The sequence below is a fragment of the Trachymyrmex septentrionalis genome, unplaced genomic scaffold (genome assembly GCF_001594115.1).
Source record: "Trachymyrmex septentrionalis isolate Tsep2-gDNA-1 unplaced genomic scaffold, Tsep1.0 scaffold37, whole genome shotgun sequence".
Classification (NCBI taxonomy): domain Eukaryota; kingdom Metazoa; phylum Arthropoda; class Insecta; order Hymenoptera; family Formicidae; genus Trachymyrmex; species Trachymyrmex septentrionalis.
Window position 1 is genome coordinate 6,670,110 of NW_017305536.1, and position 19,239 is coordinate 6,689,348.

Here is a 19,239-nt window from a genome sequence, read left to right on the forward strand (position 1 = left end):
ATATATATATATATAGAGAGAGAGAGAGAGAGAGAGAGAGATTTCTTAATTTTCTTACAAAACGAATTTCACATTCATGTAATTTCATTTCCGACGCTTTTAAAGAAGCAAAAATTTTTTTTTTTTATAAAATAACGAAAAGCTAGTGTCCGTTCGTGGTGCACACAAGAACGAGACTTCTTGTTTATCTAAATTCGCAAAACAACCCGATGACCTTTATAAAATTCGATATCGGCGAATTTTTTCGCGATGTAACCGTTTTTTTCATCAAAGGCTGACGGTAAAAGACATTGCGCGCATGAAAAGAATAAAATTCTATCAAAGAACGTGTCTTCGTTTTACGCGCGACGAAATAGACATTTTTCGCTCGGCGATAAATTCTTTTTACTTTTTTCCATGTCACCAAAATGCTGAGGGACTTCGGTGCGATAAAATTCTATTTATCGCGAGGTTTAGCCCGAATCAGGAGACGTAACAGACTTACGGGTAACGAAAATTGAAGGAAGTTGCCCGCTCCAATTTTTCACGATTTTTCAGGAGCTTCCGACCAACCAAGTCATGAATGAGATTGAGAGTGTTCCGTGATGGTCCCGGCCGCGTAAATGCCTGCGCGTGACACTCGCGATTTAACGTCAATCCACTGTGTAGGCGGCAGAGAGAAAAAGAACAGACAGATAAAAGCGACCCTTCGATCCATATAACAAGCTGGCTTGTACTTCGTTTATCAGAAGAATATCGAACTAGTGTTATAAAGAAGAAATTGTTCTTGTTGCTAGAAGTAAATAATACATTTTTTATAAAATATATCTACTATATTTCCCAATCTTTTTTTAATGCGCAATTACATTATCAAGTATAAAATTCCAATAAATATGTATCACAATTATAATTTTTTATTTATCATAATTTAATCTGAATATTAATTATATAATTTTTCTATATATAATTTCCCATCTTTAGTCATTATAACTAATCTTAAATATTGTCAGTGTTCTAACATTGAAATAAATAACATTCTCAAATAAACTTTAAATATTTACATGAAAAGAATAGCTTTCCTAAAATATCTACAATTTTAGCTAGACATCTAAAAATAATTTTGTTGGACCGTCAAAATAATTATATAGGACGCTCAAACTCGTTGCTAGAATATCAAAGCTTTTTATAGCATTACTCATCATGCTTGAGATTCCTACAAAATTATTCTGATGGTCTAAAAGTTATTTTCAGATCTGTCTAAATTTTTAGATACTTCTGCAAAATCGTTCTTTCTATACAGATCAACGAAAGTGACATAATACTTAGGATATTCTGTTTACATTTCAATTATAATAATTATTATCGTTCAATTTAAAAAGTGATAAATTAATTAATATCACATCGCAGCAGCCACATCATGGAAATATCTCTATTCTACTCAGCAAATTATTGCTGACTAACATCATTACTGCATCACTCCTCTTCGCTAAGAGGCAGCTAATTCAATCACGTGTTCAGTTGCGACCAAAGCGAAGCAAAACCCGGAAACGTTCTTTCTATTCTCTTTCCCTACCTTAAACCCCCGCGGGATATAATTTCAGTTTTACATCTCGTGGACCGCATTTTCCATATCTCGCATAATGGAAAAAGTTATCCAACGAAGTGGATTTCGTCCCAAAAGCAGATTTAAAAAGTTTAAAATTATATTCAGGATTATATACTTATATCGAGATTATACTGTATAAAAAATTATTTCTTCTTCGAAGATATTGTTAATTCAATAAAATTGAAGAAAAAATTCAAACGAATGATTTTACAATTCTCTGAAATAAATAACTCTCAACAAATATCAATAAAACTTGACATAAATTAGTAGCGAAATATTAAGCACAAAAAAATGTTGAAATTCTTAAAAATTACGCTTATTCGTGTTATCTTCGTAGTTTGACGCAAAATTACGCGCAATTTAATGGACAAGATACATTTACAAATCCGATAAATTCGTACAATATACGAATTAATTTGGCACAAATCAAACGTGCCATTCGAACGTCAAATTGCGTCGTATTGGCAGGCGCTTCACCAAGATGAAATTATCTCAGGCAGCACAAGGGCACATCAAAACCAGGAAAATCTCTGCCAGCATCGTCGCGCAACCATCCGCGACAACCATAATTCTAGATCTCTACATCTCTCGTACGCCACACAACCGTCGACATTTCGCCTAATCGAAGAAGTTATCGGGCGAAATTGCTTTCTGCGGCTTTAACGTACAGTCATACGCCGGACGGCGCGCCCGTGGGAAGCTGCTGTAGAAAGCTGGCGCATATAATAGGACAGATCAAAGGAGCTTGCGGCGGCCAAAGCTTATCCGCCTCGTGTACTATGCACAAGATAACGCGACCGGAATACGTATGTATATGTGCGTATGGCTGTACAAATACGCGCTCCGTCGAGCGCTCACAAAGAGGTGCGGCGCATCTATCTCGCTTTTGGAGACGTAAATTATTCGCATATTACATCTGTGAACTCTCGGAAAACCGGGCATGCCGCGTATTCGGACGTGACGATTAATATTTAGTGAGTCACGTCGATACTTCGATATATTTATACGATTAAAGGGAAATCATCGCAGACAACGCGTGGAACGTATTAATTCATTATTGATATTTCACGAGAATTAAAATCATTCTCCGCTTTATATTTATATAGATAAGTCGTTCAAAATTCTTAGCCAGAAAAAAAATATATAAAATATATTGTACTATATTAAAGAGACAAAATAATAAAATCTCTTACTTTATACGAAATAATCTTATTTTTTCATCGTAACTTCTTTAAACTGTTATTAACAATTTATTAAATAAATTTATTAAATAAATTGTTTGTAAATAAAAGAATTACAACGTTATATTAAAAGCGTGAATTCTTCATGCGCAAAAAACTTTTTAGCTAACTGCAGCTCACGTGCTGCACGTTATTTCTCTTTTACGAAGGGCGTTGGCATCAAAGAACGAGCAGATCTATGGTCTTTTAAGTTTCCATTATCGAGTAACTCCTAACATCTAGATGGATGCGCGCATTTTCTCTCCCATTTCTTTTTCCCCTTAGAGTATCGAAGCGAAAAACAATTTATTTATTATTCGAGAACCTTCCCTCTATTTGAGATAATATTTATTAATGTGCGTCCAATCGAATACTTATTCGTTTCCACGTAAAATGCAACGCGTACCAACCAATATATACAGTTTCTATAAATCAAAACGTAATGTTAATATTTGTATAAATATCGTGATTGTTTATACAATACGATAAATCACATGACAAATTGTAAATTGTAGTGTAATACATCATTGATGCTGAGAGCATAATCGATCATGTGCGCTTGTAAAAGTGTCGTTTGAAGGCAGATACCGCCGGCGTTGGATAAACAGCAAAAATATCAACTCATTCATTCAATGTAATTGACAGTGAAACTGTAGACGGTTATCGAGAGCCAATGTGCATGTTTATGCCCTTTCCGTATTGCTTTATATCTCGATAAAATGTGGTAAATTATAACACGAGGTATCACTGCAAATTTTAATTACGTCATTACATCATTTTTATTTTATATGGTACGAGAGATATACAAAAATTATTTTTGTTTTATATCCTTGAATCTAAAGAAAAACATAATAATAATAATGATAAATCTCAGATTTATATTCTTATTAGAAAGTTAGAAAAAAATTTGTATTAAATTTAACATATATATATTTTTTATATTCCTAATGGTCTACTCAAATTTATGTTAAATTAACACAAGAATATATTGGAAAAAACACAAATATTATGAAAAATTACCACCAAAAAAACGTAACATTGACCCAATTTGTAAACAATTATATATCTTCAAAATTAATATATATGATATTTAAAAACACATGTTAAACACATTTCATTCATTTATCTTTTCGTTTTAAAAAAATATTATTTTCATATTATTCATTTATTTACTCACAAATTGTGTTATTTTGAAAAAATTAAAAAATGTTGAATATCAATTTAACACAAAACAGTCATATTAACAACAGTCAAATAACAATCATATTATGCTAAATTAGCACATACTTAAAAATTTTCATAAAATTTTAACAAGGATTTGAGTGGACTGTTTCTGACACAAATACAAAATTTATATTTTTTTAAATATATTTTTATTGCGTACAATCTTGTGATTTAGCAAATAATAAAATAATTCGTACACGCGATTGCAGATGAAAGAATTTGTATTAATTAAAAAACAGATTTTTCATATTCCATTAATCTTATAATCGTTCGCACAATGCGTAATTAAAATACACGTAATTAAAATATACACGATAATCGATAAGACGAAATATTAAAAGTAATATTAAAAGCCCCGTCCTAAATTTGAATCCATCGTTCGTTGTCCTCCGAAAAATACGGAACAAACATATCGCGATATCGTAAACGCAAATTGCGGCGCAGCGGCTGCGTTCATTAATTCGAGTCCGTCATATAATTGGCGCAAATGGCGCTGAAATCAGAGAAAACGAGCGAAATTTGTCACTCGGCCCGTGATTTGTGAAATTAATAAGTCCCGGGAGCGCGTATCCAATCCACGCATTAATTCTACCCAGAATGAGAGCGAACGCATAATCGATACACACTACATGGCCATGTAAAAGCGTGTGCTTGTTGTAAGATATATTTACGCGAATCAACGTGTTTGCCCAACCGACAGCCTCACTCGCAGGATACTATGCCAATTAGTAATCACGTAATTAGCCATGTGCCGTTAGTATTGGACGAGTATTATTGTTCTGTGATTAACAGAGGCTGCTGCGGGTCCAAGTAAAATGGATCAAATTACTTCGAGAACATCGCTCGCAGCTGTTTCGAAATTAATTCATAGAGGAGAGATTACTTTAAATAGAATGGAATCATGCACGTAGCGAAATTTACTTTGTAACTTGGTCAAAATAGAAAAAAAACTGCTACACTTAGAAAGCAATGATAATTATTTCAAAATCTGTAATCTGCATTTCAGCCAAAAGCAAACTATTGTATAAAAAGTACACTATAAAAAGTATTTAAAACGAAATAAATAAATAATAAAAATAATAAAAAACAAAACTAATAAAAAATGTATGTCGACTATTACTACACAATTTATATCAAAAAGCAATTTGAAAATAAAAAATTTTTTATTTCTAATCAACGACAAACCATTATGAAAAAATTGGTCTATTTATGTAAAACTTCCGAAACATAGTCTGTTATCGTGTCCAGAAACTTCAAATTGTCAGATTCAAATTTTGCATGAAATAAATATGGGATCAGTTTAAAAGAACAAAGTGTGACAGATTATTTCAATCTGGAAGGTAAATTACATCGCTTGTTCATCTTTTTTAAAATATATTGTTTCCGACGGAGCAACAAGTGATGAATGAAAGAAATAAATTACCAAGTGTGTCATACAAATGTTAACTTGATGGACGAAAGTCGAATGAATGCGTCATTAAATTCGTATACAGAATGCAATCATGCAATTTGGAGCGCAAACTCTCGGAAGGTTAGAACGTTGAAAGTTAGCGTGTCAAACGGTGAAAATTTTGCGAAGGTGCACGATGGTACGTGACGACTTTCGGCGGTAAGAAGTTTATTAGCGACATGCGACAATACCATTTTCTGAAATTATACTTCGCGTAAATATAGTAAGCACGTACATAGCAATCTTGTTATTATCGTTAGATTAATGACGACACGCTACTATGAAATTATTCTTTGCGTATAGCACTGAAGTTCTGAGAGATTAAGTAAAGTTAAAATTTTTTTAAGAAAACATGTATAATATGTGCAGTTTATCATATAATAATAAAAAAAAAAACATTGTATATTTATGGTAAAGCCGGTCCACTTAAATTCTTATTAAAATTTTGCATTAAATTTTTAACAAATTCAAGTATTAATTTAATATAATGTATTATAATATTATTAAAATATTTTGTGTTGAAATGTTAAACATCTCTATTGAAACTGAACATAATTTATGAGTAAGTGAACAAATAAAAATCATTATTACTGAAAAAACATTTGCTTACAAATTGTGTCAGTGTTACACTTTTTGTGTCAGTTTTTTTAAAGTAATATTTGTACATTATAACATAATCATCTTCAACAGTCCACAAAAATTTTGTGTTAAATTAATACAAAAGTTTAAGTGGACTGTTTGAGACAAATGAAGCGCGTTAAATTTAATTCCAGCTATATACATGTATGAACGCTTCAGGCAATTTGTTGACTATCCAGAAAACCAATTAATTTTCATTCTTCTTCTTTTTAAAATTATTTATACTTCATCCTACACGTTATTGCATTTATTTCATTCATCGCGACATCTCTTCAGATACTCTTTTTTTGTCTGAATGAGAATAAAAAACTGATTATCTATTCTTACATAGAATAATAGATCGAATAACGCTTTATTGCGAGATGCTGTCCTCGTGATATATCTCGCTTTTAGAAGAAAAATTTTAAGTACTTCGTTAAAGATTCTATCTCGAAGAAGCAAGACGAAAGTTCCTTACCAGAAAGAATAAAGCATGCTTTTTAAGCACGTCGTTATCGTCCTAGTAACGTGCTTGGTATAACTTTTGTTTCGTCTTGCAAGGGAATTTTTCAAAAGACGGAAAACAAGCAAGGTAAAAAAAAATTGAAAAAGGACTTGTTAAAAAATGCAATCTTTATATTTCTACCGTAAATGGCTGCTTTCATGCAAAGTGTATACAAAAGAAACATTGATCGAACAATAATATAATTTCTCATAGTTTTATTTAACAATTGTTTGTTAAATCCATCCAAAAAGAATAAGAGAAGAAAGATATAAGAGCGAGAAAAAGGAAGAAAAGAAATTAATGATAAAAAATCAATTTTTTTCCTATTCAACGCCACTACACAGAAAGAATAATTTTTGCTGAAATATCATCAGAAAATTTAAATAGATACAAATCTGAAAATAATTTTGAAATATCAAAATAATTACATACAAATCTCAAGCACAACGAGTAATGCTGCAAAAAGTTTTAACATTCTAGCAATTATTTTGATAATCCAACGAAATTATTTTTAGATTTAGTTAAATTTTTTAGAATCGAGTTTCTTTTACTTTAATAAAACCGTCCTCTCCGTGTAAAAAATTAACGTATACTTCTACATTATTATAAATATTTCTATTTCTATACAGCCAAATTAGTGTATAAAGTATTTCCGGCTTCAACTTTTAATAATTCCTACATTAAATCCTGGCCTGTCCAACGTTTCCAGCAAGTAATTCATTGTCGGTATATCATACCCCGTACGTCACAACGTTGAAAAGTTTCCCACGATTTTTCTTAAACCGGCGCACGAGCTCCGAGGTGGAAAATATGTATTCTCCCGGTAAACGCTGACGTAACAAACGTCGCGAATTAAACGGCCGAACGAAATTGTTTCGCTTAAAGTTTAAGCGCAAAAACTCGATTCGCCGCTGCCACGGTAGCAGGCAGCGGACATCTATCTCCCCGGAGATGAAAAACCTTTAAACGAGTTCGTTCTCTCGTAAAGTTTCTCACGCGAGTCGTCGGCGCGATCTCACCCAAACTTTTCTCGCCCAAGCTTCGCGGCGCCATCCCTTACTTGTCCAAACGCCACGTTGCACTTGCATACCAATGAAATCATACTAAGTACATGCCGGAGAAACGATGATAAAGAGGGTAATATAACGATCGTGACGTACGTTGGTTTCATTGTTCCTTTACTTTGCGCAAGTCTTAAAATCTATTTTCCTACACTCTAAATCTTTTAGAGTGAAATCTCACTTAAAAAGACTGAAAATTGAACTAATCTTTGAAATAGAGCAAAAATATTTTCACCCTGGGAGATTTTTGTTTTTTTGGAGTGAGATTCACTCTCCAAATAAATGAAATCTCACTCCTTTTTTTAGAATATAAGATTTCGTCTCTTAAAAAGAATCTCATTCCAAAAGAGTGAAATCTCACAAATCTGTCACTCTTTTTCTTTGAAAAAGAGTGAAAATATTCTCACTCTTTTTCAAAGACTGACTCAATTTTCACTCTAAGAGATTTAGAGAGTACTTTCATCCATTTACTATTGTATAACGACGTACATATTTTTGCATATATCATAAATGCAGAACTTTAACAAGCAATTTGTACGATAAAGTTTATTTTTATAACATCATCGTATTCTTACAAGCAATATAAATTTATCGTTTTAATGCTGACACACTTCGATCATAACCTTCAATAAAAATTACTTTTAATTCGTGTAGCAAGTTTTATATTTTTCGTCGCGTTTTAACGTAGCATTACAATTAACGCAAATTGCTTGTTATATGACACGATTATTGATGCGTGATATAATTTCCAAAATAAGAGTAACTAGTAACCTAAATTTAGAAACGCGATGACAAAACATCTTATTAATGCGGAATATATTATTCTGGCGCGGTTGAATAAGTTCGATACAACGAGAAAATCTCATTTATTCGATGAGAATAATGATTAGCATCAATATTGTCGACTGGCACGCACGAATCATCTAGCTGTGAACAATGAAAGAAAATTCAATAGGATCAGACACGTTATTCCCATTCGCTTCTCGACAATTCCTTCTTGTTTCTTGGGAAAGTTTCAATGAGAAAACTACGTTTTCTTCTACCTAGAAATATCGATTGGCTACTGGAACGACCAACTTTACGAGTATATATTTTTCCGACGTGTTATTTAAAGAGAATGATTTTTACTTCCACGGCTTCTGGATCATTTATGGATTTTTACACCACATTCAATAAGATATTCTTCGTAATGTCGTAAACATAAATTAAAAATAATCAATAATGTAATTGATAAAAATATTTCCAAAATTTAGTGCAATGTTAATTTAAAAAAATTTAAATATTATATAAAGAAAGCAAGGTTGGCAGACGTTACTTTTCCGTTACTTTGCCGTTACTTTTTATACTAAACAATTTGATAGTGATATTGCAATTTTTAATGGCGGTTACAACGTTACAAATAACGCGTTACTTGCCAACTCTGAAAGAAAGCTATTTGGAACTATCTAGGAAAAGCACGCAAAGTAGTCTCTTAACTTCATGTTAATTTGTATGTATCTTCAGTTATCCAAAAAAAAAAAAAATAAAAAAAATACGTAGTCTTTCGCACGCAAATAAAAATTTTACGTGAGAAGAGTAAGAAATTATAACTGAAGCTCTTTCTTATTATTCGTGGAAATGGATCGTAATATATTTGACTTGCGAGATCTGCATTGCAGATCCTCCGATTAACTATAACAATGCTCAGATAGTGTAACGTATGTAAAGTCACGTGTCTATAACGTCACGAACGTCTTAATTTCATGCATTGGGAACAGATCGATGACTCTGAGGGAGTTTCAGCTACTATCCCCATAAAGCCGGTTACGGTTTGTTGCCGCGCATACTCGTCACTTAAACTGGAGCTTTACACTGCCCAGGGGAGTGCACGAAGTTTGCAAGTAACACTATTCGATAACGTATATTCAATTCAGCAGAAATATAATATTTTACTTTATGTTATTGCAGTCCAAACCTGTGAGCTTTAACGAAGTGTGTATAAATTAATACACGGAATGGATTCTCACTACTACGTGTCTATCGAATCATTTTAAAAAAGTAAAAACGCAATCATATTAACGGTATACAAAAAATTCCATGTATACAATTTAATTGCTATAATCAATTATTAATAGAATAGGATATAAAACTCCTTTAGAATTGCCTCTTACGTTAATGATTGTACATGACATCGCACGCAGGCCAAAGCACTTAAATTAAGTAGGAAATTGTTCCATTTAAAAAGAATAATATAGCTTCGAGTAATTCTTCGTAATTACTTACGAAGAAACATTTCACGGGGGAGAATGCCACCCTTCGTGTCAACGACCAAAACGAGTCTAAGAATAAGAGGGTCACTGAAACTAACTATGCCTAAGGTCAGTTTTCTTTTACCAAACTTTCGAGAAACGGTAAGTAAAAAGACACGTTTCTGAAACAAGATTATCACAAATCCTCATCCCAAAATCACAACTTTTCTCTGATTTCCACACAAAATGTCAATAATTTTCCCTGATGTTTTCAATAATATTTTGAAATTTTTTTATTTTCGTCCTAATTTACAAATCAAATATTTAATTGAGAGAAATTTAATACAGTAATGTAAATTATTGTTACTGACACTACTTGCAATTAATTGTTAAGGAAGTATTTCAAAGCTGCGTAGGTGTGTGATGCACGTACATCAAACTTCTTTAAAACAAAAATTTTAATTTTCTTAACGTTTTTTAATTTTTTTTTTAAACTGCGTGTGGTAACTAAATCGTAAATGTAAAATATAAACAGCTAATATCTTAGCTATGATACCTATATTATAACAAACCATTTCTCTCGCTATAGTTTACAAATTTATGGTTACGACGGCAAATAAATTTTAACAAACCAAGATTAGCGGCGACAGGGAACCTTTCTTTCCCATGTGACGCATTTCCCAGATCTCTCTGATTTCTAGTTTTGCGGCAACCCTATGCATAATCTACCTTTTCGCACATATACCATTTATCATCGGCTTACATCGGCAGTGTCTCCACATTAGAGGATCATTGTTAGAGGAGGACGAAAGCGTTGAACGAAGATATTGTTCACGAGCAAAGGGACAATTTTATCCGTTAACCCGGCCGCAAAGGAATGCGAAGGCAGTCGCACGGCTCGTTGCAATCGTACTTACGCGGTGGTTCCGCGAAGTAAGCAAGATGAGACGTCGGAATTTCGAGAAATGGCGGTACGAACTACTTCTCTTTACAAAAGACGGGGTGAATCTCGTTTCTCTCCTCGTAACTGGCGATGCGTGTAAGCTCGCAGTCGCAACATTCCGAGTCCTGGATCTTCCGGCACTTCGGGATTCATCCTCGAGAGCTCGGCGCCAAGAACGCCATGAGGGCGGAAAGAGACGAGTGTGCGCGAAAAAAAAAAAAAAAGAAAGCGAGCGAAGAGAGTTAAAGCGAAGAAAGAAAAGGCTTCGAGCAAGAGACGGGCGCGAAGGCGGCGACGCAGAAGTGGTATGGAGTGCCGCGGAATGGAGTGCAAGATGGTGCACGTCCATCCCATCCACCCACCTTTCTTCGTTCTCCACCGCGTTTCACCTCCTCGCCGACTCCTCTTTCGAGCCGATCCTCCTCGTCGCTCCTTCGCGCGCTTTCAAGGCGGCGGCGGCGGCGGCGGCGGCGACGGCGGTGGCGGCCACGCATCGATCGCAGGATGAAAAGTGCTACGTTACCACTGTGGCCGGTTGAATCGAGAGAGCTGAGTGCATTTTCCATCCGTCACCCTGCCGCCGCGGCGCCGCCATAGTCCGATTTTTCGCCTTATCCCCATTCCCCAACGCTATCCCTCTTTCATCTTCGCAGTTTTGTCTGCAAATGCACACGCGTCAATACGCGCGCGAAACTCGAGCGGAGGCAGTTGCACACGTGCTTTTTACCATCTCACACAGTCCCTTTGGCACACGGCGTCGTTAACGATTCTTTCTGTGTTGCATGCTTTTCTATGCGAAAGAATCGCGTCTGAGCGTATTCGTTATACTCAATACCTTCCCAAAGTCAAATAACGAAGTTGAATACATATTGATACAATACAGACATATTCGCAATACAGACAATATTTCCGCTTTAAATGTGGATTTCATACTGAATCTAATTTAATACCGACGTATCGTTCAATACGTATGCAAACTAAGAATAAAATTTAGAAACTAACCAAATGACAGCCAGTGCCACTTTCAGATGTTAATAAATCAAAATTTGCGCCCAAAAATGTGAGTTCTAAATTTCGAACAATTATTAATTTGTACCGTCTTGTTTTCAACATGATTAGATTTTTAACTCTCCGCATAAATTTTAATTCCTTTCCGTCAGCAAGAATCTTCGAGGGACAGGACAAATTTTTTATTATTTTTGAATTATATAAAAGTCTGAACAAATTTTGATGTAACTCATGTCGAAGTTTGACACTTAAATAACGAGTTTTTATCATAGAAGTCGGACTTTATCTGTACTTTGTCTTTTACAGATTTAAATTTATCTGTATTAAAATTTACAGAATCGAAACGTCGAGTGTCTTTAAAGACTCCAATCGCCAGCGGCGGCGGGAAGTTACATATTTAAAACGTATTAAACAAATCAAATCTTTATAGGTGGATAAAAATTGCACCTCGCAGATCTATAGACATTTGTAGCAATTAACTCATCCAATAGATTTATCGTTATATCTGATGCAAGATATGACGTAAATATTTCTCTCGCTTTGAATCCTTTTTTTCAACGACCGCGTACATTCACATTTCTGTTAATATTTTCCTACTGTAAAAAGAAGTGGCTATTGTTCAACATCCCCTATTAACGACTCCTTTCTCGTCGCTGTTTTTCTGCGTAACGCATGTCAAGCTCTCATTCCCTCTGCACTTTGCCAAATGCATTTTCTTTGTTAAAACCGTTTCAATAATTGTCGTGCAGAAATTTACTCGTTTGATGAAACTCGCACTAGCCTAAAATAACTGCAAATTCTTAGCAAATTCTTAGTTCCGAAATCTTTCTGATAAAAGACTAGTTTCTCAAACTATATCCACAAAAATCTCAAAGTCTCAATTACACAAGTAAGTGTATCTATCTATTCTATAAACTATGAAATATGCTTTAGAATCCAATTTTGCAAACAATGTTAACGATGTTACTCACCTAACGAAGGGACGAAAGTCAAACTGGACGAGGCTAGCACGAATCTGGAACAATACAGATATATGGATGTTATTATTAATCATGCCAGAGTTTGTCGCATAATTGTAACTAACTTCGACTTTAACTAAGCGAATAATTAGCTGCCGTTTCCTGAAAGCTACAGTACGTCGAAACAGTGTATTGTTAAATGTAATAAAGCATTCCATTCTCACAAACAAATCTGTAGATTTCAACAAATCGTTCTGCAATTGTATAATAGGAAAGAAAAGTCTCTTTCGAATTAATTCTAATTAGAAAAGAATAGTATTCTTTTAAAATGGCAATACTTTAATTTATATACTTTTTAAACTTTTCTAATTTAATTTATATTTTTTATTTTGTATTGTGTACACGTACACTAACAAAAACTTACAAAGTTTTAATAAATATTTATTAAAACTTCGTAAATTTTTTTTTCAGTGCAACGCGTCATGGTTTATCTTTTGGATGTAGTGTATCTGTTTATGTATCAGTATATATATATATAACATGTTTCTGCCAAAGCAGATATGCGATCGAATCACAATCAATCCTTCGTGGTTCAACCGAGACTTTGAAGATCCAGTTAGCCAATTTCTAATTTTAAATTATTTAGACACGTACAAAAATCGTTGTGTGAAAATCGTTTCGTTTATATCATTGTAAAATTATATTATTAAATGTCGAAAAAGTGTATCAGAATTTTTTCAGATTTGTAAAACCCAAAGATTCTTTGAAGCATATAATTAGACATTAGTGACCCGGTTGAATTAATATATTATATTAAAAAAAACATTGGATAGACCACGAAAGATTAAGAAAGATGTGAAAACTGCAAAGTAATATAGACTGAAAAAAATAAATAATAAGCAGTATAAATAATAATTATAAATAATCAGTAATCTAGATTCGTGTTAGGCAAACAGATTATCGCATATCGGTTAAGCTGGTTTTCATGACAAGGAACGTACATTAGTACAGATGACGTCTTCGTGTCTCCCGAATGGGCACGGGAAGCGAAACTCGTATATACCTGCGAAACGAAAAGTTTCCGTGGAAATGTCGCAGTTTAATCGAGTGCTAGAATGTGGAGGACATGCTCCTCATGTAACTAACCAGTGCTAAAATTAAATTCCTATTGCCGCTAGCTTCGAGCAATTGGAAGAGATTGTTTTACTTCCATTTGATTTTGAATATGATATGTGACTCTCTTAAGTTAGAACTAAAATAGGTTTATACTTTATCGTAAATTAATAACAAATATTTTTAGATAATATAAGAAAAGTATACTTTTTGTATACGTAAGATACAATTACTTTTTATCCTGAATAGATAATATTCGTAAAAATATTACAGTCCAACATATTACATGTAGCAACAATTAAAATAAAATTAATGAGATACATTATGTTTCCGTGCACTCGTTAAGTGGAATTCGTTATAATTTTAGTTTCTTCTTTTTCACTATTGAGAGAAACAGATATACAGGCAAGGGAATTGTAATATGTTAGTTTTTAATGAATAAAAATGTAACGTTGCGCTCTGTTACGTTCTACAAGCACAAAGGTACGTGTATTAATCTCATGAATAAAATCTTGTTTATCACATTATTCAGCCTGCCAACGAATGTAGCAAAGCGCACAACATTTTTCTGAAACAGTACTAAAAATTTCATCGCGTGGAAGAGAACGGAAGAAAGCGCGCCAGAGAAAACGTGAAAATAAATTTCTATGGCCAATCCGGTAATGCGCTAGAGGATTCAGGATTACTAAGGTTTTGTTCCGCCGTTAATCCTTTTTCATCGTATTTCGTTTCAGTTAATTCCTGTTGGTGTTCCGCGCGTGACATCATTTATTAAACCCTAAGAGGCGGATTTGCTTAGCGCACATGCGAGTTTGATGGTAAAATGCCATAAAATGAAAATGAATGCAGGTTTTGTAGATTTCACGCAGAATATAGATGACAACACACTTTCACCAGTTTCACGTGCTTGCATTGATAATATCTTCGAGCGACACTCGCATTTATTACAATTAATGTTATAAGAGAAACAAAAAATATTTTATCCGATCATGCATAAATATTCCACGTTTTTCTTTGTATCATTATTTAACTTAAGTTTTAATCGAATCTACATTGTTTCGATTTCAATCGAAAAAAAAAAATATATATATATATATATTACATAAAGAGTTACGAAAATAAAAAAAATTGAATTTGTAATATATTTTGTAATATAAAAAAAAATACATAAAATGACAAACGTTTTATGTATTTATCAGATCATTATCTATTTAAAATGACATTAAAAACGTCATTTTTACATTAAAATGCAAAATGACAAATAACATCAACTTTTGTAGTAACGTACATTTAAAAAAACAAACTTTGAAATGGTTAATTACATCTTATTAAATACAAAAAAGAATGTACTATAAGATTTTTATTGGTAAAGTGGAGATCGTTCTATTGTAATATCTAGGAAGAATTTATCCATAAAAAAATGCACGAACATTATTAATGCGTTTCCGAAACGTCTTAAAGTTTCAGTCAAAGCTAAAGGTGATCTCACACACACACACACACACACACACGCGCGCGCGCACATACACATTTTGAATAAGCTGCTTAATATTTCAAGATATAATTAACATTCCACGTTTGTTTTTTAATAAATATTACTACTCAAATAAAATGACGTCTTTAACGATATTTTACGTCAAAATAACAACAAACAGTTTGATTGATAATGATTTGATAAACACAAAACTTTGTAAACACCAAACTTTTTTGCCAATCTACTTACTGTATTTTATGAATGAATTATAATTTCCAACTGTTCTGAATTGAATAAAAATAGAATAGATTAGATTAGAAAGATTAGATTATACTAATGAAGTTATTAAATTTACTATTTCAGTTCGTCAAATATAGGAATAATTAACACGTACATTAATAAGCCTTTTCTAAAGACAGTCAGTAGTAGCCGTCTTAACGTCATTTATCAGAGAACGCGTTCTCGGACGTAGTCACGCACCGGATCTCAATTTTTATGACAAAGCCATCCGATAATTCGCGTCGCCATATAAATCTTCCGCAAAAAGCGGAATTTCGTAAGAGAGAAACGCGTGGATCGAACTGCTACAAAACAAATTGATTTTTCGCAGCCGGATACGAAGAGAAGACTGGGGGAGGAGGGGGGGGGGCGGAGTGTTCGCGTTCAATTCAGTATTTCGCGAGCGGAACAGTCGCATGGCATCGCACAGGCATTTCCATTTCCGTGTAGGATGTGTGTGTATGCATAAAGCTCGAAAATACTCGCATGCATACGTCTTCACATACGAGTGCAACGGCGAGCGCAACGATCGCTCGTAATTTCATATCGCCTATTTTGGATGGGCGATGCAACACAAACGCGGATAAAACGGCCGATTTTCAGATTAAATATTATTAAATTTACGCGGGTGACAACGTAAAAAGAGAAAAAAAAATATTTATGGAAATGTGTACATTTCGCAGCTTCATAAAAGATATGCGCAACAAGTTTTGTCATTACGCTTAAAGACGTATATATTGTAAAAATTTATTATCGAATAAACGTAAAATATTAGTACACATTAAAAGAAAAGGCAATCGTTAATTATAAAACTAGTCTTAATAAAATCATTAAAAATCCATGTTTCGCCAGTAGTTTCATTTTCTAACGAGCTGCATATGTTATATAATATAAGCTATTGCGTCCTCAATCTTCAACAATGCGTTTCAGTAAGATAAGAGTAACATGAATGACACTGTTCGTAAAAAAGTTGAAAGATTCTATCGCGATTAGGTATATCAATGCGATCGTAATTATCGATATGCGAGATATGCTGTTATCACGATTCGCACTCAAATACCTGCGTGCAACGTGCAAAAAATTCTGAAACGCGAATTGTAGGGCGGAAGAAAGGAAGAAAAAGAAGAAATATGGCGGATACAGGTGACGGACATATTTTTCTCTCCGTCGAAAGAGTTCAATAATCTGCCACCTGTTAGGCTTAAAAGTGTCGGATGAGTCGTTAAAGGGGTCCAGCGTTGGAAACCGGCCGCTAAAAAAAAATAGCCTAGTATATGCAGCGTCCGGGGGAGGGGGGGGGAATGGGGGATACGTGCGATATATTTGCAGGCGAAAAACCGGGGCGGCGCCGTTATTCACCCCGGCGTCGCGCCAGAACGAATCGCCGGAATTTATCGGCGCGATTTTTCGACGAAACGAAAACTGCCCGCTTTATTTCGCGCAATAACAAAGCTCGAAGGCACGCGCGAATTGAATCAAATGGTAATTGAAAAAAAAAAGGGAGATAGAGGGAGAGAGAGAAAGAGAGAGCAAGCTCTAAGTATCGCACGGTCTTTGAACTCCGTAAATACCTACCATTTCCGTAGAAAATTGTTGTAGGAAACTGTAGACCGATTTTTTGTCCCCTTCTCTTTTAACGTGTTTTCTCCTAAAAAGTAGGTTTGAAAAACAATAATCTTGCAACCGTTGAAATATCTTTCCAGATGAATGACAGGGTTGTTACAAATTCCTCATCCTAAAATTTCATAACTTTTTCCTGGTTCCCAGACAAAATTTCATTAAAAATTTGAAATCATTTCCCTGATTCCCAGTTTCGTGGCAGCCCTGAACGAGTTAACGATCCTTTTTTTTGTTTTTATAGTACAATGTCATGTGCATTTCTATAATAATTCAACAACTTCCAGCGAAATGTTAGGTGTCCGTCACGAATTTCTCGTTCGTCGCTCACTATTGTTCTCGCTCGTATTTTACATTGGCAGTGAAAACGGAAATAATTTCATTTTTCCGCGGTCTACCGACACACAACGGCCGGTTTAACGGGTCAAATGAACACGTACGACATGCCGCCATGTCAGGAATGAAATTGCCCCGCCGACGCTCGACGCTGGCTTTCCTGGAATTTTTATCGAAGGATCCCTTGGCAAAAGCCATCCGACGCCGCGCGGACGCGAATTATTGCCACTGCGGAATTTTCATCCCGGTCTAACCTACTGGGAGAAGAGCAGCAGCAGCAGCAGCTGCTGCTGCTGCTGCTCACCTCCTCCGCTCGAATAATTTCCATTCTGCGATTTGCTTAATTCTATCCCACTCGTTCTCTCTTCCAGTCAGTAATCTTCGTGGAATTAAGAAAACCGTATTATCCCTGCCGGCGATGATCGATCGTCAAGAGATTACGGATAGCACGTTATATTAAAAATTATATTGCCGAGGATATCAACGATATTCTTTTCTTCGAAACACTAAAGAAAAACTTTTTGATAACACAAAGACTGTTTTTCAGAGAGCCGTTGATGCAATATATCAAGTTTAAATTGGGATAACACGATATAAATCAAATTTGTATGACAGTCACATATTTTTTGTGATACAATTGAATCTTTTTTTTTATACGCAGCGAGTTTTCATCCTAATAGTATTGCTATTTAATTAAATATTTAATTAATAACTTGAATCATGCTTAAAAATCCTAGGTCAGACAAAAATTTCTTTAGAAATTCATAGCTTTATAAACACGATGAAAAAGCTATAGATTAATTATTATACGTATATTAATAATTTAAATAATTATAAATCAGTAATAAATAAGGATTATACAGCAAAGTATGTAATATTAATCCCAAGGCATAAAAAGTTTTCCTAAGTTAACGACATATTACATCACTTTATAAGTGGACTTCAACAGCTTACTTTTACAGAATTTTAATTTTGCTGCAAAGTCGTTTAAAGTAGGACGTTAAAAAGGCCGAGAGAAAAGAAAATATTCGTCCGACAAAATTTTCGCTAAGAAAAAGTAGACGTCAGAAATTGATCGAAGAATCTATATATTATTATAGATAACAAGAAGAATAAATCAGAAATTCTGTATATTACAAATCTCGGATATGAATTCTGAATATTTCTGTCTGAATATAGATCGATCTACACCTTCAATGCTACCTCCTAGAAACTTTTTATCAAACCAACGTCACATCGATGGCAGCGTCTCCTCGAGCTTTCGAGCGGCTCATGTCATCGATTTCGCATCAGGGCCACGAAGAATTAACAAGGGCGAATCGACAACTTAATTAAAGAACGTTCCACAGGCACAAACGACTGCTCTCCGACCATTTTCTCTTCCTATCCTTTAATAATCGCCCACAGTGTGGTCTAAGAGACCTTCATTCGTAAAGTTTTGCAATTTTTTTATCATTCCGGAATGTCGATCAAATGCAATATGTCAAATATCATATTGTATATCAAATGAAAAACCTTTGAATAGTTTTATTTACTTGCAATCTATATTTGTCTGTATGCTTCTCTCAAAAGAACTGTCGGAACTCTTTCATCGCTTTTGATGGACTTCGGATTTGTAT

The 19,239-nt window shown here is 34.1% G+C and overlaps 1 protein-coding gene across 1 annotated transcript in view; it reads right to left on the reverse strand.

The window, feature by feature from the left end:
* Positions 1–19,239, reverse strand: part of LOC108750610 (RNA binding protein fox-1 homolog 2-like) — a 304,555-nt gene that overhangs the window by 236,868 nt on the left and 48,448 nt on the right. The window contains exon 3 of the mRNA XM_018490163.1: positions 12,814–12,857. The gene's annotated coding sequence lies outside the window, so the exon portion shown is untranslated. The remainder of the gene's footprint in view (positions 1–12,813; positions 12,858–19,239) is intronic.